This window comes from Dreissena polymorpha, chromosome 9, assembly GCF_020536995.1.
Source record: "Dreissena polymorpha isolate Duluth1 chromosome 9, UMN_Dpol_1.0, whole genome shotgun sequence".
Taxonomy (NCBI): domain Eukaryota; kingdom Metazoa; phylum Mollusca; class Bivalvia; order Myida; family Dreissenidae; genus Dreissena; species Dreissena polymorpha.
Window position 1 is genome coordinate 24,919,747 of NC_068363.1, and position 21,956 is coordinate 24,941,702.

At 33.6% G+C, this 21,956-nt stretch overlaps 1 protein-coding gene across 1 annotated transcript in view; it reads right to left on the reverse strand.

Moving 5' to 3' along the window:
* Positions 1–6,397, reverse strand: part of LOC127845918 (uncharacterized) — a 68,183-nt gene extending 61,786 nt beyond the window's left edge. The window contains exon 1 of the mRNA XM_052377097.1: positions 6,109–6,397. The gene's annotated coding sequence lies outside the window, so the exon portion shown is untranslated. The remainder of the gene's footprint in view (positions 1–6,108) is intronic.
* Positions 6,398–21,956: the final 15,559 nt, after the last annotated feature.

Consider the following 21,956-nt stretch of genomic DNA (forward strand, 5'->3'; position numbering starts at 1 on the left):
ATTATTGCCAACTTAAACGCCCTTATAAAGACATTGAGTATAAACAGGCCTTAACAGCAGAGGCTTGGAAACCACTATGCCCATTGAAAAATATATTTACGCTAATTGACAATTGTTATTAATCAGCAAACTGTTAATTCATCTAATTCTTAATAATATTACAACAAAGAAATATCACAGTTCACCGAAAAGCATGTAAAAATGTCGGAAATGACTAAGTATTAGATTCAAAATGTATAATATTAAATTTAGAATTTGAATTCCCAATTTAAAGGACCAACAACATTTGTAAAAAACAGTATTTAATTGATAAAATGGTTAAAGTAAATAGGTTACAAGACAATCAACAAGACAGTGTATGCAAATACATGTTATTGTTAATCAATGTATACGTTTTTCGGATGTTTTTTGTCTTGTATATGGTACAACGACGGTCGGTTAACCGGTCTACCGCTCGAATATCGAAACAGGTTTACCGGTTACGGATTTGCTTAGGTTTGCCATCCCTAAAAATAAAAGTTGAAGTAGTAGTAGTAGTAGTAGTAGCAATAGTAGAGTAGTAGTAGAAGTAGTAGTAGAAGCAGTAGAAGTATTAGTAGTAGTAGCAGCAGTTGTAGTAGTAGTAGTTGCAGTAGTAGTAGTAGTAGAAGTAGAAGTAGTAATAGTAGAAGTACTAGTAGAAGTAGCAGAAATAGTAGTTGTTGTAGTAGTAGTAGTAGTAGTAGTAGTAGTAGTAGTAGTAGTAGTAGTAGTAGTAGTAGTAGTAGTAGTAGTAGTAGTAGTAGTAGTAGTAGTAGTAGTAGTATTGTAGTAGTAGTAGTAGTAGTAGTAGCAGTATTGATATAGAAGTAGTAGTAGTAGCACTACTAGTTGTAGGTGTAATTGTTGTTGTTGAAGTAGTAGTAGTAGTTGTTGTAGTAAAAGATGTAGTAGTAGCAGTAGTAGTAGTATTAGTAGTAATAGCAGTAGTAGTAGTAGTAATAGTAGTAGTAGTAGCTGTAGAAATAGCTTTAGTAGTAGTAGTACTAGTTGTTATTGTTGTTTTTGTTTTTGTAGAAATTGTTGTAGTTGTTGTTGTTTTAGTAATTGTAGTACTAGTAGTAGTAGCAGTATTAATAGTAGTAGTTGCTGTTTTTCGGCGTAAGCTGTATTAAGCCAGCTTTTTACCCTGACTTGACCTTTGTAAGTGTCCAATAATACTCAAATAAAATTTCCCGCGGCTAGGTACGAATGAATACACTTCATTTATTCCATTGGCTGATTTGAGTATCCCACCAGAACATTGGAAACATATCCGCGTTTTTGTAACACTGTTTTACTGCATGAAACAATTTTATCTCTATTGAAAAGGCTCAATAGATAGAACAGTTTTACAATCAATTTTCGACATAAATACAGTTTGCGCGTTCACCTTTTATTTTCAGAGAATTACCAGCGCAAAAGCGTTTATACTAAAGGCTATGTTGTCATATTTAGTACTTACTTGCATTGCATTTCAACTCGCGAGGTTTCGGGTCAATTCGCGGCCATTTGTGAAAGTCAGAGTTTATATACAGTTCATCACCGGAGTTCGCAGAAGGGGTTGCGATCATTGTGTTATACCGGTCTTACTGACAGTAACGTAGTGACTGTAATGCATTGCATTCCAATCCGCAAGGTATCAAGGTCAGTTTGCGGTCAGTTGCAGAAATCTTTATATAAACGCCGTCTCGTAAACTTTGTGCACTTGAAGTCTGTTTTGATATTATTGTGGTATGTCAATCATCGATTTTTAATATGGTTTCAACATTTGCATGATAAGGACCAATTTTGATAAAATTAATTAGAAATATTTATCCATTTAGACCAGTTTATTAAGCATGAGCACAATAATTCACTATACTATAATTATGCAATTAAATAAGATTCGAGTATTGCCGGCTGACCTATATGCACTCGTTTATTTTCATGTTTCTTGTGTTTTTCTATTCTGTAAATATAGATATCTGAGTAATAATATCACATAAAGCAAAATAAGCCACGAAACATGGCGCAACACCCCGTAATTGATTTGCTTATGATGTAGCTAAGAACTGCGCAGAAAAAAGGCATCCGCTACTTTTTATCTCATAGAGATAACTTTTGATCGTTAATAAACATCGACCACAATCAACGCCGTATATCATTTTTTTTAAAGATATTTCTTGTTATACTTAAAGTAACATTACTACTCAAAATCAAAGACGATTTCGTATAATATTTCTTAAAATAAACTCAACCAATTACAAATCAGTGTTTATTATGGCAATTTTCGAAATTTTAACGCCAGATGTGGTCTGGTCAAATAGATACAAATGTTCGTTGTTTTTCCACTTTAATTTTCCGCAACGATATCTAGTCAAACGTATTCGTAGGAATAGATATATTCGCAGGATATTCAAGTGGAATTATTTGTGGTCACAAATAAATAAAAACGAGCATTTTGTATCTACACAAATCTATGTTATCATACCACATCTAGCATTAAAATTATGGCTATAGCTAAATAGAACAATGATTGTTTAAGTGGGAACTTTATTTTACGAAATTTTCGTTGATTTTGAGTGTAATAGAGACTTAAATGACGTTCGAGCGTGATATTTTGTGTTGTCAGAGCGCAAACATTGGAATACAAACAAGTGCGGTCACCTTCATTTCCAAAAATAGCGTAAATATTTGGTAAGTAGGTCGGTCAACCTCTTAAAATAAAAAGGTATTCTTTAATTTATAAGGTGTTCGATTACATGCAGTCTTTCAATTCACTATGCAACATAACTTGAAACTTTATATTTAAAACACATTAAATCTGATATGATCGAATGTTGCAAAAAAGACCAACCACTCAGCATGAAATACCAACATAACTTTGGGGTCGGCAACAATGCATTACCCTTTAAACGTTGTTTGTGTTCATTCATCGTTATACACTATGAAAAATGTTTTTGACCATATTTCTAGAGTGTTAACACGCTTTGTGTATTTGACCTCGTCAAATGAGCATATAAAAATGGTTTTTAATTGATAAAACATCTACGTGACGTTTGTTAGCTGTTTTTATCATACTACAATAAAAGCTCTCATAGAATAGAATATTTGGCTAGCAATATACCAAATTACAGCAAGTTAAGTTTAAATGCATTTTAGTAACAAAGAAAAAAACAAATATTTGTTTGAATGTTGTTCAATATTTCAGTTTCTGATAATTTCATGATCTTTTACAAAAGAAAATTAACACAAACTTGTGTAACAAACACTAGCATGGAATATTGCTCCAATCTTGTAAGCGACCGCATTGATGGAGATCAATTTAATTTAATCACTTCATATTCTAATCATGATAAAAATATGGATACAGTGAGATTACATTTAAACTTACAAATGGGGCTTTCATTCACTTCATATCATTACATGAACAATCAAATCTTGTAAATCACATGACGTGCATAGAAAGGTTAAATGTTAGGACGTCCACAGGACGTTTGGGTTATCGACCTCATTTATCTTAAATGAGGTCAGATTGATTACATTTTATACTCATCTCAAACTAAGATAGTTACAATAGAGGAATGAATTTATTTAAGTTTCATACATCATCATCATCATCATCATCATCATCATCATCATCATCATCATCATCATCATCATCATCATCATCATCATAATCGTCGTCATCATCATCATCATCATCATCATCATCATCATCATCATCATCATCATCATCATCATCATCATCATCATCATCATCATCATCATCATCATCATTATCATCATCATCATCATCATCATCATCATCATCATCATCATCATCATCATCATCATCATCATCATCATCATCATCATCATCATCATCAGCAGCAGCAGCAGCAGCAGCAGCAGCAGCATGAGCATCAGCATCATCATCATCACCATCATCATTATCATCATCACCACCAGCACCACACACCACCAGCACCATCATCATCATCATCATCATCATCATCACCATCAGCATCATCATCATCATCATCGTCGTCGTCGTCGTCGTCATCATCATCATCATCATCATCATCATCATCATCATCATCATCATCATCATCATCATCATCATCATCATCATCATCATCATCATCATCATCATCATCATCATCAACAACATCATCATCATCATCATCATCATCATCATCATCATCACCAACACAACCACCAACACCACCATCATCATCATCACCACCACCACCACCACAATCATCATCATCATTATCATTATCATCACCACTACCACCATCACCATCACCATCATCATCATCATCGTAAGCAACCATTATCATCAACAAAAGCAACGTCAATATCACACTAGATTAGTATTTTTGCAATGGTTGTACTCATCCTCATAAAAATGCAACTTTTACCCGTGTTGTTAGTTTGCAATTAAGCCAACAATACACGCTAAACTAATGTGAGCTGTATATCCGAAATATTGTTTTTATAGATAAGCGTTACTTTTGTTGTACATATAAAGAATGATGTATTTTATGAATGTATTGGATATAGAATAAACATATATGTTGGTTGTGCAATAAATATGGCTAAAACAATTGTTATAGGGGCCTTTTCACAGATTTTGGCATATTTTAAAGTTTATCATTAAATGCTTTATATTGATAAATGTAAACATTGGATCTTAAAAGCTCTTGTAAAAAATCAAGAATAAAATTTAAAAAAGGAAAAAAAGTAGCCGGTACCAGGGCTCGAACCAGTGACCCCCGGAGTCCTGGAGTTAGTCTGAAGTAAAAACGCATTAGCCCTCTCGGCTATTCCGCCGAGCATTCACAGTTAAAGTATTTAATACGTTATATAAGCAATCTTCGTAAATTTAAACGACAACAAGAGAACTCTCCAAATTATTAAATCGTTTCGCGTTGCAACGCTTTATAATTTTTAGGTTTTCAAATCGTCAAAATATACATATAATGGCTATATTAGACTATGGTAAATGTTCAGTAATACCACGGAGTGTATATTGACAGGAGATGAATCGAGTATTTGACCTTTTCTGTAGTAAATTCAATCTTATGCAAAAACTATTCATCCGATTTTATTGGTTTATACGTTATCTTGTTGCTTATTAATTCCTCTTTCAAAAAAATATAACTTTTAGTATATTCCCGTTGTTATTAATGGATTTATAGCGAGTTAAACACAAGAAATACACATTTTATGTTTTACCACCGCGCGTTTTAACGTGTTGTGGCTATCGATCTTTTACGATTAGCGTACAGCGAAGCGCCGAGGTTATACATTTTGATGTACCCACTCACGTCTTTTGTTAAATTATAGTTTCATTTCTCGGCCGATTTTGACAAATTATATATCATTAGAAAGCTTACGTTACGTAGTAAACAGATATATCAATATATATTAAGTTTTTCTTCTGATTTCGACAGCCCGGCGAGTTATAACTTTAACTTTTGCAAATATCATACCGTTTTGGAGTTTTAGAATCTAGATTTACGGTTTACATGTTCGTACTTAATACCAATTTGTAGCGTTTATATTTGGAGTTCAGTTTTAAAAATTACATCTTGCTTAGGAGAATAGAATTCTGTATACGATAGAAAAAAAATTGTTTAGGTGGGCTACACTTAAATTTAGCACATTGAAACTATATGTATAATTATTATTTCAAAATGAATTGGATTGATTGATTAATTGACTTGATTGATTGTGCTAACTTCTTTAGTGAACAATTTTAACAATTTTTTTCTATGATCGATACGAAAATACAATGGTGGCCATGTACTAATGTAGTTAAACCCTACTTTACACGTGATTTGTTTTCCTTTTAGTGGAATCCAGGCATGGCTCTTTCAATAAATAATAAATACAGTGTGCGAAATATTTCTTGAATTCCTTGTAAATCCTTTATACAGACAGATGCCGAGTATGAAACAAAAACAAAAAGTATAAACGCTCGTTAACATAACGTCTAAATTGAGGCAAACACTCTATCTAGCAATATAAAAAGTTGTACATTCATGTATCTGATAATTTAACGGAATACGCATGGCATTCGTTTGACAATAACACATGAATAACTGATTGTATACGTACCTCAGTATTGATCCGTAATGTTACACTTGTACCAGAAACGCCTCTTAGTCCGTTCACTGTCGTCTTTTTCACGTGACGTGCGAACTTTGACTCCAACAATTGTACCGCGTGAAATGATAACGTTAACAGTAACACGTTCACTAGGCCGATGTATTCGTGATATATCAAATAACTACGGGAGTCGCCGTAATCTTGATTTACGGTTACATTACACTAAATCATTTTGTAATCATTAGTGGTCCCTAGGTAGTGCCTATTTCTAAATAGATCATTTTATCTTCTGTCTTAAAAGCAATTGAGCGATATCACCCATTCTTTTTGCCGGTGTTTCCCTGATCCTTTGTGAGTCTGTTACATGTCGATATGTTATTGGGTACTTCATTGAAAGATGAACGTTTTGGGAGCGTTTATTGAAGTACGGGGCTTTTGTCGAAATCTCACTACCGAAATCCTGTTTTCCGATATTGCCTGCAATTGGTCGAATTCTTCTTTCTTAAATATTGTAAGAAGGTATATTGTTAGTGCAATAATCTGAAGAGGACAGAGTTATCATTATATCAGACTTACACAATTAGATCAATAGGAAAGGCAAGAACAATATTATTTTATTGGCATATGTATAACGGGACCTTATTTGAATCGGAATACGTGTACTCATACCTTATATAATAAATCGTTTGCTGATCCAGAGTGGTCTATTAATAGTGCTCAATTTGTCGTTGTCGGCTCAGGTACTACTTGAAAGTACCCCGGATTTTCTTAGGTTTATTACAATGTACCCCAAGAAAATAAAGGCAATGGTCGAAGTGTGGGGTACTATTTAGAATAGTGTGCAGTAAACGTAAAAGTTCGCGGGGTAGTTATAAAAAGTACGTGGGCCGATAACGACCATGTGAGCCTTAGTTGCAGCTTGGTGTACATGTTCATTTAAATCATAGAAACTTGAAATAGACTAAGAAACGCCTTTAAAATGGCGCAGATTTTGAAATACTTTCAGGGACGAAACTTTCCCCTTTTATTGGGTGTTTCGTTTGAAGGAAGTTTTTTTAGCAACTATCCAGTTCATGCGGAAAATATCACACCTGCATTAAGCCCGGTTTTACCATAATAATAGAAGCATGATAGGAATACTACTTATACATTATGATGAAATACTTCTTATAAATTTCACAGTTGTTTGCACTTTGGATCGCTGTAAACTAATATAGCCTAATTGCAGGAAAACTGGGCTTATTGCATGTGCTAAAAGTAACGTCCCATATTATCCTATGCAGTTCAAACAGTTTTATCAAGGGCGACATTTGCCGCTTTAATGGAATGTTTCGTTCTAAGGAACTTTGTTCTTAGCAAAATCTAGTTTACGCAGAAAGTGTCGTCCCTGATTACCCAGTATGGACTGCACATACTGTTAAGGGGCGACACTTTATGCACATATATTAAACCCGGTTTTACCAGAACGCGGCTCAGTGGGAACTTACGGGCCGCCTAACTAAGTTCAAGTCACGTTCATTAACATGCTCGTTGTCGACACAACTTTTGGCGACACATAATAACCCCACCTTATGTACAATATAAAGTAAGCATTATCATATTTCTACATCGAAATTTTGTCAGCTTGTGAGAAAATCCAATTGATTTATAACCGCATGCTTTTGACATCTTGAGTTTTAAGTACATGACCCAACTATATCTGGTACATGGCAGAGTTGTAGTAACATAAGCAATTACAATATTCGCCTGCAAATCCACGTGATTTGCTATCGCATGCTTGTGCGATGTAAACATAAGTTCAAGATATATGTACTGGCACAAATATATCGGTTTCATGGCAGAGTAGTAGTTACGCAAGTAATTTAAGTGTGTGGCTTCTTAAAACCCACGTGATCACATGCTTTTATGACGTTAAACATAAGGTTAAGGTTATACGCACATGACCAAAATATATCGGGTATATGACAGAGTATGAGCTACGTAAGTCATTTTAACGATCGTATTAAACGAAATGCTAAAACTTACATCGGGAAATATTGTACAATACTGTTTGACGTAAAAATAATAAACCCGGTCTGTACCCGATTAAACATTGCTTGACCTTATTGTTAATGAAGTGCACATGGTAGCTGGCCAATCAGCATTGAGCTTGCTTCCACATGACATGACGTCGAATGAAACGTGAGAACGGGTGGAGCTATCGGATAATATTGGGTCATTCATGCGCAGATGTTGAATAATTTGAATACACATTTTATTTCGCCGTCTGCCTCCAAAATAGCGACCGGTCGGATGTCGTATAAGATAAGCAAATGAAACAAAAACGTGACAATACCCGTCAATAAATATTTCTAAACTGATCACTTTTTATCTTTCTACCGAATATTTACCGATCTGCATTAAAGAGTGACAATTTAATAATTAGTTATATGGCGATAATATTACACATCTCTGCCAATTGCCGAATTGAAATGAACGGTGATAATTAATTAATTAGTTTTTTTACTCCCAAACTATCCTGAACGACAGCAGCGTATTTTAATTAAAGGGATACGAGAAAAAAAGGGATGGGTTAATTGTATTTAAAGTCTAATTAATCGTATATGCATATGTCAAATAAATAGGCGACACAAATAAATACCGGAACGCATTTTGTTCATTGCTATTCTAGATATCCTTGAAAGAGCATTCAATTAAATTACTCAAATAACCGGAAAGGATATAAAGCAGAAAGGAACAATTTAGCGGCAAGAAGTTTCGGCGAGCCAAAAAAAATTTTTTTTGGAAAGTAACAAAAGAAAAATTCAGTCGGGCCGAGTATAGTGGGTCGGTCGGGTTATGCCAAACAAAAGAATTTTTAAGGATGGCCTAAGTAGTTCATGTTCATTCAAGATTATGATACACTATAAGATATACAAATGACGAGGCCATAAACAGCAATATTTCTTGTTTTTCATTGTTAAGTAACACATCAATTATCAATTAGTGAAATTATTAACATGAAACAAGATGGGCGTCCTTGAGATGCAAACATATGCCGATATTGTCTACAATAATAACGATTGTCGCACTCAGTAATTGGTAATTACAGACGTGTTAATCATTTATGGTATGTTCTCAACACATGAAATTGATAATGCGTTTCACATCAGTAAGTGTCATAAATTGGGCGTATTCCAGATGCAAACATACAAGTCAATAATACGAGTGTTATTATACCCGTATTGACATTTTAAAATACGTTTGACTGCTAATTTTGAATAAAATGTATGAAATAGATTTAAACAAGTGTTTGATAAAAAGATGCATTGATAAAAAATGCGTTGTTTGCAGAATTTTTAAGATAGAAACACAGGTGTATTTTTGTAAAAAATTTAAGTGATGAAAGAAATTTTAATAAACGTCACCAAGCAGCATCTATTTATTCAATTTTATAAAAATATATTTTAATCATAAAAGTGCATGTTTGCGTGATGCTTACTGATTATAATAAATGTCACAATTCAAATGAGTAAAAAATCTGAGAAGATGATTAATTTGACATTTCACATTAAACGACTTTTAACATAACGTCGGTAGACCCGAATAAATACACTTCATTTATATCAGGCAAATAACAATTAGTTTACTAAAACAGGGGAAGTCTACACTGTGTAATAGCAAACTGCTGTGTTGATCCGTATCTTATCAGCTCAATACACAGACCCCTGGTTACTGTACTGGAAAATTATATATTAAAATAACTGATTTCTCTTATTGCCAAATTGTTGTGTACATTTAAAAAAAAACGGGAATGGAGCCACATCCCCGTTGTGAACTTTTTATTAAATTCTCAGTATAGAGATAATCTAATTAAAGATGGCGCTAATTAAATGTGAAGCTGGATATTAACAAATATGATCCATTTCACTTAGCTCAACGTTCAATGAAACGCGCACTTAACAAAATTGTAAAACATCACGTGCATTTCTTTTTATAAATTCTTCAGAAATATTACATGTCACACATCGTTTTGTTTTGTTTATTTATTAACTCGTCCACAAAGAAAATAATGAAACATTTCTACATTAAATAAAGAAATATCGCATTTGTTTGTTATGTCTTTGTGCGCTCGACCGCTGTTTGGTATTTAACTGTTTAGTTATATTTTTTCCGTATCTTTAATGTATCTTATTTATATGCGACTACGTGCTTATTTTGTGAAGAAATGAAAAATTCAAATACACTTGGAGACCCTTATAACGCTAATACATATTTCATGCTATTTTAATCTTGAAGTACATATAAATGTTCACTTGTTACATACATTGTCAAACTATTTAAACCTTTTACATCTTACATGTTATGTTAACCTTCAGAAGTGCTATACAATTTAACAGCAGTTTCCATAGTACAATGTATTACATGTACATTTACCCGATAAGTTCACGAATGTGTAATTTGGTAATCTATATTCCCTTTTTAAATTAATTCCGACATGTCTAGCAATTGAAAACATTGTGATAAAGGATAACTCTATTACATTTAAGTTCATTAAATATTTTTGTGTACGTGTTCATTTACATTTCCCTCTTTTATTTCATATAATGTGTATGCTTTTGTTGATGATGATGCTTAATTCATTTATAATAAAGTATGTAATATTATTAATATCCATTTGCTTTTTACTAATATTGCTTCTTCCGTTAGTCCATTTATAACTTTCAACTACCTGAATTACACCTTCAAATCGCACACCCAACTGAATGTTTAATTCGTTTCTTGGGTAAATATGGGAGTGGACTGGACTTCGGTGAAAGTGTAATTCGGTCCTCAATTAAATATAAAATGTGTAATTCGGTAATTACTTAGACTTCTTTATCATCTTTAGGCTTTTATCAAATTAAAATCGAAATGTTGAGCATTATTATCATTGTGATAAAAGAATAAATTAAATATTTTAAGTGGAATTTGGTTTTAAGATATGGGCTCATTTCACCTTTTCCAACTGTCGTCTTAAAAGATTAAAAGCTGAAACATAACACAATTACATGGTTCGCCAAAATTTGAAAAATCTGTCAGTCATTCGGACTGACAGACTTGGAATTTTTGTCAGTCCGAATCAGTTTCTGTCAGTCCCACTGTCCGACTAAACTATAACGGCAAAACACAACAAAAGAGAGTACCTTTTTGATGTTAATTGGTTTTGATCACATTAAAATACAATAAAAACATGTCCACAGTCGATATAATTAAACAATTATTATATTTATAATAAACCACAAATAAACGAAAGGTATTCTTTTTAGAATCTTTTTGTCAAACTGTTTTTTAGCCTGCACAGCTCTACAAATCCATGTTCTTGAAAAGTTAGGGTGACATCCAATCAAATTTGACTTAATTGCACACAGCCATTCACACTACTTTGGATGACTTCAATTTCTGATATTAGCCGATTTCACATGTTCTTAAACAACACCTATTGTTAAAATATTTTCTCTTAGCTGAGGTGGTTGATTTCCAGGTTCAATTAAATGAATGTCTTTCACACCTATTTCTTGATAGAAAGAACCATGATAATTAACACCATCCATTCTTGTTGTCTGAAATAACACAAAAAATATTGCTACAAACTATCAACAACACATCAAAACATAAATATCCTAATATCCGAATTTTAAAATATCCGAAATATAGTACATCGGGTGAAAAATCTAATTTTGATTTTAGAAATTGTTGGTGTGTAAATTAAAATATATCCTTCCCAGAACAATATTATAATGAAACTATTTAACAGAAATGCTCACAAATGCCTGTTGAAACAAGTGTCCATGCGTTTTTTGTTGTGGAGAAATTAAATGGAACAAATAAAATGGCGGACGCACCCGGTTGCTTTTTTTAACAAAGACCGTTGATTTTGAACTCGCCTGTGATAGTCAATTCTAATCCAACTTTAAACATCAAAACATCAAAATGAAGGTAAGAAAAAAGGATTTTGACAGAAGTTGAACGATAAGCATTTACCTTCTATTAATCCAATAGCATATTATACACTTTGAGTGATCTTTTTGAAACCATTTTTCATCCGATTGTGTCGGTCAGTCGGACCGATTATCTTAAATCACTTGTCGGTCCTTAGAAAAATTTACCGGTCAGGACCGGCGGACCGACGGTTTTGTCGAACCCTGGAATTAACAAAACTATGATGCAACCCTAAAAAATGTAGTTTACTATTAAGTAAAAAATCAACATGTCAGTTAATTTTGGTTGAAGTATAGTGTAATTCGGTAATGATATTCGGTACTCAGTTGTAATTGGGTGATAAGTGGAATTCGGTTGTAATTCGGTGAAAAGTGGAATTCGGTGTTTCCATGGACCGCTATCTATCTATCTACACTCGTAATTTAAAATCAACCCCCCCCCCCCGTTTTAAAATATCAGCTTTATCACACGAGCTTCAAACGTGACTGTGTGTCATTGAGACACCAAACAACTCAATAATTTTGACCGAAGCTATTGCGTTGTGATATTTAACCTATAGTCAAAATAATTAGACGTAAGCTACCCCGCTTACGTCTAAACGGCTACCGTCGTTTTCCTATAGCAAATTGAGTTCAACTAAAACTTCAGTTTTTCTCGTTAAATCTTTGCTAATGCATAAAATTATCATTAATTAGACATATATGTGAGCGATTACCTCTTAAATGTGTAAAAATTGTGCTTTTAAACCACTTATGTACATTTTTAAAAATAAACATACACAACACACTTCGTGTGTCTGTCGTTTATAGAATTACATTGAATTATCTTGAACGAAATTATTTTTTGAATAGGTTACACATAACCAATTGTTGTTGTACAACAAACCACATCACTTTTTAGCTTTCTGTACTCTTTAATTAAATGGAACCTATATGTGTGTGTTAAAACTACCAGTTGTATCACGGAGTGTATATTGTTAGGAGATGAATCGAGTATTTGACCCTTACTGTAGTAAATTCAATCTTATGCAAAAACTATTCATCCGATTTTATTGGTTTAAACGTTATCTTGTTGCTTATTAATTCCTCTTTCAAAAATATACGTTTTAGTATATTCACGTTGTTATTAATGGATTTATAGCGAGATAAACACAAGAAATAAACATTTTATGTTTTACCACCGCGCGTTTTACCGTATTGTGGCTATCGATTTTGTACAATTAGCGTACAGCGAATCGCCGAGGTTATACATTTTGATGTACCCACTCACGTCTTTTGTTGAATTATAGTTTCATTTCTCGGCCGATTTTGACAAATTATATATCATTAGAAAGCTTACGTTACGTAGTAAACAGATATATAAATATATATTAAGTTTTTCTTCTGATTTCGACAGCCCGGCGAGTTATAACTTTAACTTTTTCAAATATCATACCGTTTTGGAGTTTTAGAATCTAGATTTACGGTTGACATGTTCGTACTTAATACCAATTTGTAGCGTTTATATTTGGAGTTCAGTTTTAAAAATTACATCTTGCTTAGGAGAATAGAATTCTGTATACAATAGAAAAAAAATTGTTTAAAAACGAAAGTAATTAAGGAATGAAGGCGGAAAAAAAGTAGCGCGCCTTCCTAACGCACTGAACTGATGCTACGGTCTCGGCGATTATGCTTTTGTTTAGAAACCGGCCATTGAATTTCCTTTGCCATAGTTATTATAATTTTTTATGATATATTGTAGTATTTTGTTCACGAAACATATCAATAAAGCTTATTAAAAATAAATCTTAATAAATTAACTATTTCAGCTCTTGTTTATAACACAGAAAGGGTGTTAAATTTATGATAAAACAGCGTATATAGCGGACCCTCTCGATTTTATTCGGCTTTGCATGCATACTTGAAATAAAATGGGTGTCAAAAACATTCATCGTTTGCTGTTAATTATCAACGAGGGAATTATGTATAATTATATGAAATGTTATTTACCTTAAATTATCAATTTATTAAAGATTCTTGAAAATCACGGTCGGTGTTACGCGGGTCATTTCGTATTTTGACATTAGGGCATCATGTTCAACTATTCAAAATCAGATTTTTTTTCACTGGGACGATGACGGCTTTGATTTAGACAGGCAGACAGATAGTTTATTCAGACTTATACAACAGTACATCGTCTTCAACTCAAATATATAAATTATTTTTAGACGAATTATTAGGTGATTACACATATAGCAGTGATGATTCTGAGAATGTTGCCATGTTTCTTATCCGTGTAATCTAGAGTCCGTGGTTTGAGCATTTTTATCGCGGTGTTCAATAAAAGATATCTCAATAATCTTGTTTATTGATAGATCTGTGGTTTTATTGCCCCTGTGTTCAGCACAAACCAATTGTCTCGTTATGATCAGATACTGTGCCGACCAATACTAAATAACACTATGGTGTCATACGCCACAGCAGGGACCTATACTTGTGATCATGGAGTCTAAGTGCAAGACTAAAAAAAGTATGTTGTTTCGCTTGCGGTTGTTAAAGCCAAAACGGGGCTCCCAGCTGGCACAGCTGCTGATATTCAGATCTGAATACTTAAACTTATTGAGAGTGTTTTAAGGTCTGGACTATCATTACTTGTAAGTTTGTATAAAAAAAATTCTTAACCGTTGCGCGTTTTACGATATCGGATTTTAGGCGGGAATAAAACTCAGTGAAACTATTCAATTTCTTACACAACATTAAGCATATTAACAGTTATTGAAATTAACAATATCAGCGACATCTTTTTAAAGACTAAACACCTTTTCAAGTATCGAATTTAACATGTCAATAAAATATATTAATACCAAAAAAGGTTTCATTTAATATCGTTCACATTAAACCTTTAAATGAAAGTGTCGCTTTAACTATTTTCCGTGTCTTATTAAGCCGCGAATCGTTTGCTAAACACAGTTAACAAAAAGGGCTACACGTTCTAATTCTTAATGAAATACAAAAATAAGTATAACATAATTAATAACGTCCATAAACACACACAGCAAGATCAAAGTTTTAATGGAAAACTAATATGACATTCCGCGTAAATTATTATTTTCGTCTAAATCGAATACTATATATAGAGAAACAATGTATTTATAACCGACCAATGAGGTAACATTATGCAACTTTCAATTTACACAGTGGTATATGGCAACAATATGGAATTTGAACAGTGGTAGTGTTTTAAGGTCTGGACTATCATTACTTGTAAGTTTGTATAAACATTTTTCTAATGCAATTAGTAAAATAATGTTTATATTTTATGTTTAATAATTTATTGCATGATTATTCTGTGCTGTTATATGAATTTGATGCCGTTAAAGCTTCCGACATGAATTCATGTCGGAACGATGCTATTGCAAAATAACGTTAAACGATATGAGGTCGATGTAAATCGACCTCATATTTATAGGAGTAATTTAACCTAGTGCAAGCGTCTAATTAAAATAATGTTAGATTTAATAACATATTAATGTACAGATTCACCTAAACAGTCAATTAAAAATGATTCAAAGTGTAAGCTGATAATATTTACAACATAGTTGGATTCGAACATATCGATAATTATATAAAAATAGAAATTCGGGAATAGCATTTAAATAAGCGATTTAAGATTTGGCATTTCATATAAATACCAGCGTAACTTTGATAGACACAACAATGATCATGCATTATATAATTAAAGGGCTACTTACATTATTGGTTAAAGTTTCGCAACTTATTCCAGAAGTTCTAACATGGCCGCCATAACCTGCATGAATTTTGCATTGTGGGTAACTATCATGCTTCCTGGTAGCAGGCTCTTTCGGCCCCAAGCTCTTTCGGCCCAGACCGAAATTTCAGGCTTTTTCGGCCCCAAGCTCTTTCGGCCCCAAATCGACCAGGCTTATTCGGCCCTATATTTTATTACACCTATTTGAAGCGGGTGTATTTCTTAATAAATTATATTGGATAATGAAATTGATACTCGCCTTTATTATTTGTTTTTAAACTGTACTGTCATATAAATGTTTTAATTTATTATTAATTTTATTGTCATGGTTATCATTTGCATTTTTAAATTTATTTTATTGTCAGTTCATTGTCAGTTCAAAGTTTACTGATTTATCAACTTAAATCTACATTTTTTGTTACCTTTTTACCCGAATACACACCACACATGTATTTAACAACCTGATAAAGATCATAAAACCGGGCATAGGTGCAAACACTTTGTAGGCATATCCGCGACAGAATATTTCAGTGCAAAGAGGGGGGGGGGATATTGTTCTTACCTTCATCTGCAATGACTGCCGCAACCGTCCTACAACGCCTGACATTCAGTCTGTCTGTATATTGTATTTTCACTAAATATTGTTTGTAAGTACCTTAAAGTGTACGTAATTTTATTTTATTGTGTTACTAAAGCGAATTACAAATTATATTGCATTGTCTTATTAGTGTTTTGTTTTTAAGGGTGGCACCGTCGGTTGAGTTTGAAGGCAGCCGACCACAAGTGCTCCTTCTATGTCTTGGTACCTCTCCTGCGGCGCGAGGCCAAGTACCCGCCAGTGCAGGCCCAGCTGGTGCGAGAGGGAACCGGGCGGGTCCGACGCAACGTCCATGTAAATCTTGACGAGCAGCTTGGCCAGCTATGGGAAGAATACGAACTGACCACCGAGGATTTCCTCACCAAGATCGGGGAGACGTATGCCTTCTGAATCGTCGCCTCTTGATGATGATGATGATGATGATAATGCTGGGATATATAAACATATCACCACATGATAATGATTATCACGTTACGTTGATGATAATTATAATTATTATTATTATTATTATGATGAATATGCTGTAATTATTAAGTTACAAATCAGGGTCTTCCCCAGGCCATTTAAGCGCCCCTTGCCGGGGCGCTTGAATTTCGAAATCAGAGTCCCCGGGGCGCTTGAAATTTTCCGATCAGTGTATTCTTCAGTAAAAGAAAGTGGAGATTGTCCAAAAAAATCAAGGTTTCCCTATCAGTGTATCAATATTCCCTGTTTTAAAAGAGCACTCGGTACCTACTTTCACAAGTAATCGCCATTAACACCACATGGGGTAATGGATAATCCACAGATAAGAGAATAGCATGACGCGCGTATCGATTATTCTAGCCACATTACACGGTCATTTAAATGCTGACAAGGATGTATCTGGTAACTTTCCAGTCGTCAAACTGTGAAGTTCATCGTCCAATCGGTTACGCGAATGCTTATGAGGGCGGGGTTAACTAGCGACCATTATTTTTTATTGACATCGGGCATGAAGTAAGAGTTTATCGCAGCTTGATAAGCAAGAAGTTGTACCATTGGAGTAATATAAAACCGGTAATTAGTACAGTACAGAACATTAAAGACGGTTTCGGGCATCATCATCACACCTTTTTACTGTAAACAAGTGTTACCTATGACTCATAATTAATACGAGAAATTAATTGCAAGTGATAAACAATTAATTATTATAGCGAGTAAGTTGTTCAAATGACTCCCGGTTACAATTATGTGATAACAATTTATTTAATTCCAGTACATGTATATTTCAACATGTCCATTTATAGAACTGATTCACCTCGTTTTTCTGACATTTATTCGACACGTAATGCGCTTTAACAAATTTTCGTTGAATTAATTACGCACACTTGTAAATGTTTCGTCCGATAATCAATAGTTAGAAGACTGATGATGGCAACCGGCCGTGATCCTCGTGGACAACGTGAATTTCATGCATAATTCCGTCAAAACATTTATTCGACTCGTAAAGTGTGTAAACAAATTATCGTTGAATTTATAACGCAACGGTTAATATTTGTTGAAATCTCAAATGAGAATAATTAAATTTGTAATCCGAAACCCATTACCGTAAGTCGATGTTGACGCGTTTTTCATCCGAAACACACTTCCGAATGTAAATGTAAACGCAACGTTAAATATTTTGCTTCAAATTAGCAGTGCAAATTTATTTTGTGTCGAATCTTTTTCTCAATTAAAAAGAGCGCGAAAATTATGCAGCATGTACAACGTCGCGTCTATTGCATACAAATGGCGTGTATTGAGCGTTTTAACAAGCACACAACAGGTCAGGGGATTGACGCATATTCAGAGGCAATATTTCATCAAATCTATAAATAGTCACTTAAAAAATGGCAAGGTGTGTGTGAAAGAAATAACTGAAAGCTTTTATCGTTAATATTTACCAGAAAGAGATTGATAAAAACGGAATAAACGGGATTATCGGGTAATAAATAGAAACTTGAAAAATAGTAAGTATACAGTAATAGAGTCGGGTTGAAACGGATGTATTGGGGAATCGTTCGAGTCGGGATTTTACTATCTGTGCGGAAAAGTTTTAAAACAATTTAACAATATAAAAAAGGATATTTTTTAATGACTGGGGGATTTTTTTTGAAGAGTCATAGCGCACCAAACGACGTCTTTTGACGCTGTTTTTTTTTAGTTATAACGCACCACAGAACGTGAATTGACACGTTAAATTAAAAAAAATCAACGTCGGGAGGGGACACCCCTCCCGAACCCACCCCCGGGGCGCCTGAACAAATTCCTGGGGAAGGCACTGCAAATAAATTATGCAATTATAATGATGATGATGATGATTATGATTAGAGTGATTCTTTTCATGCTGAAGAGTATTATGCTACTGCAGACTATGATGTATTTATGCTGATTATTATGATGATGATGATTTAAATGCTGATGTTTCTTATGCTGATTATTATGATGATGATAATTTTGATGATCATTATTATTATGCTGATGATTGTGACTCTGATGATGAATGATGATGATTAATATTTATATGATGATTATTATGGTGATCTAATTGCATTATTGATAAAATAAACCACTTGTGTGCAGTAAATTATGTAGTATGTAATTAGGTTAAATTAATGTATTGTGTTGTTTAGACGTATGTATTCCTTATTGTTATAACTTTAAAATTATCCAAATAAATGTAATATAAATTATTTTATAGTTTGTTTTATTTTCAAAGCCGTCTCATATTCTTGTACCTATTCTTCTCATTTCGACGACGATATACCTGAAGCAAAAGACAAAGAGAATCTTTTTTCAAATGCATTAATCCTCAATAAAGATAATATATTACTGTAATAAACAATATTCCATAGTTTTAAAGATTTTCGACCAACATATTTGCAACGATTAATTCAAATTAAAAATGGGGCCGAAACAGCCTGGTACCTGGGCCGAAAGAGCCTGAAATTGGGGCCGAAAGAGCCTGAAAAAACCGGGGCCGAAACAGCTTGGGGTCGAAAGAGCCGACAACCCTGCTGCCTCACGCATGGGCAACTACATTATACTATCCATTCATATCGAGTTATCAAAGCAACCACGTGTCGATCGCCTTACACCTATTTATAGAATATAACCATATATGTGCTTAAGCCCGCCGTGCATCGTCCATATACCATATATGGTATTATAATTAAAGGTGCTACCTAATTTACGGGCAAAAGCTTTTTAAGTTTTTTTGATAACCATGTATTTTTAATAAATATATGGATATATGATTGTGTTCAAAATATGATAATTGTTGCAATAATTAAGTAATCATCCAAAAAATCAATCTTAAAACGAGTTACATGTTCCAAGCTTAAAGATCTTGCATCTTTTTTTTTCTAGCCACAGGAATTTATAGCTGGTTCGGTGTCTGTGGTATAGTGGATGGGGTGTCTGCTAACTGGCTTAGTCACTGGGAGGTCTCTGTATTGATCCTTAAAGTGGAAGCATTCTTTAGATAACCCTAAAGACATACTATGACCAGTGCTCCAGCTAGGCCTAAATCGAAGGGCGCCGCACCCTGCCCTCCCGAACCTCCGCCCTGCCCCCCGAACCTCCGCCCCGCCCCCCCCCAAAAAAAAAAAATTTTTTTTTTCCTTATTTTCCTTATAATAATTCATTAATCTCTTGTTATATTGTAATCAGTTTAATCCTCATTGTAGACATTATATTTGAATGGTTTAATAATAATGGGAATAATACAATTATTTATAACATATAAATTAACATGCAATAGAAAGCATTCCAGAAACACCCGCGCGCTCCAACTTGCCCTTTTCACAAAATACTGCGCGTCGAAAGTGCCCTTTTCACAAAATACTGCGCGTCGAAAGTGCCCTTTTCACAAAAAAGCCACCCTGCCCTTTTCAAATTCTAGCTGGAGCACTGCTATGGCGTACCATTTGGGTTGAAAGTCAACAAGACCTACACGTTAAAAAGAGAAATGTACGTCGAAGTACAATAATTGTACGTCGACATGAATATAAAATACACTTTGAAGAATATATTTGTACGTCAAAGTACAATTTGTACATGTTTGTACTTCTACCTACACATTTTCTGAACAGCCAATCAAAACACTAGTCTCTTGAGCCGCTTTTCCTTCAGATTTATTCATAATAAATGTTTAAAATCTCTTTTTAGTTGAGGACAAAACGAATAAAAATATCAGAATGGCAAAAAAAACACATAGAAGTTTCAAGTACATGTATTTAATGCATTGAAATAGATTATATACAAATTTGAAGAAGATTCAATTGTTACCTTTTTAAAATTAAAATTATTCAGCATATTGTGTGTATGAAACGATCATGCGGGGCGGTGTATCACGACCGTCCAGCGCATTACTGTGTAGGAAATTCCCAACGGTAACCAGTTACCAAGCATTAATGGGATAAATAATGTATTATAAACTCCCCGTTGGTCGTATTTTGTGATAACCATAACTTGCATAAGTCAGAGGTTAATTCCGCCACGCCAGGTCAATAAATACGCACAATATCTATGAGTTAGCGGTCGATAGTCGCATAATTTGGTATAAATTATAATAATAATAATGTTTAATAAATACGCACAATATCTATGAGAAAGCGGTCGATAGTCGCATAATTCAGTATAAATAATAATAATAATAATAATGTTCAATATCAAAAATCTCTAAAAGCAACAGACGTAAGGTGTCTTCTGATTGGCTAACACTCAAGGGTCGGTGAAAATTGTACGTCGAAGTACATTTCTCGTTCTACTTAGTAGGTCTTGTAGACTTTCGACGTCATGGTACGTCATATAGACACTAAATACTGGTCCTACCCAGGAAACAGTTTGCTTCATCAAATGTCTCAATTCAACTTGACAGCTTGCTAAAGCAGTTGCATTTAGCATACAGTACACTGATTTAACATAATCAAAATCATGTGATGTGTCAAATCAATTTTGATTGACAAATTTGACAGGATTTTATTTTAATCCAATAAGTTTTAGACTGTAAAATAACACACACTACGTATTGAAAGCCATACCTGGAGATTTCGTCTGTATATCACTGACTTCATCAGAAGAATGATTTCTACTGTTGGGAAACGTTAACACCACTAATTGTCTTCTTATTTATTATCAATGTATAATTATGTGTAACAGCATAACAACATACTTGATTCGCAATTAAAATATTTAATAAATTCAGGTATCTTGCAGGTTTCTAATTTTCTTTCGCAAACTATTGTTGAATAGTTTAAATTGTGTCGCCACTAAAAAACTAGCCATTTTGTAGCAATTCTAAAATCACAGTCTAAACTGCATACACTTAACTCTATAGTTACAATATGAATGCAAATATTAGAATGCATCATGTTATATATCATCCATATTTTTTTTATTTAAACATTCAAATAACACATAACACAGAACATATATAAAAAGGTATGTGGTATTGTGTGGAGATACAAAACACTTAACATCATTTATTTGCACATAAAATAATAGTTACAAAATAAGTAAAACTAAAACACTGTCATCAACCTACATT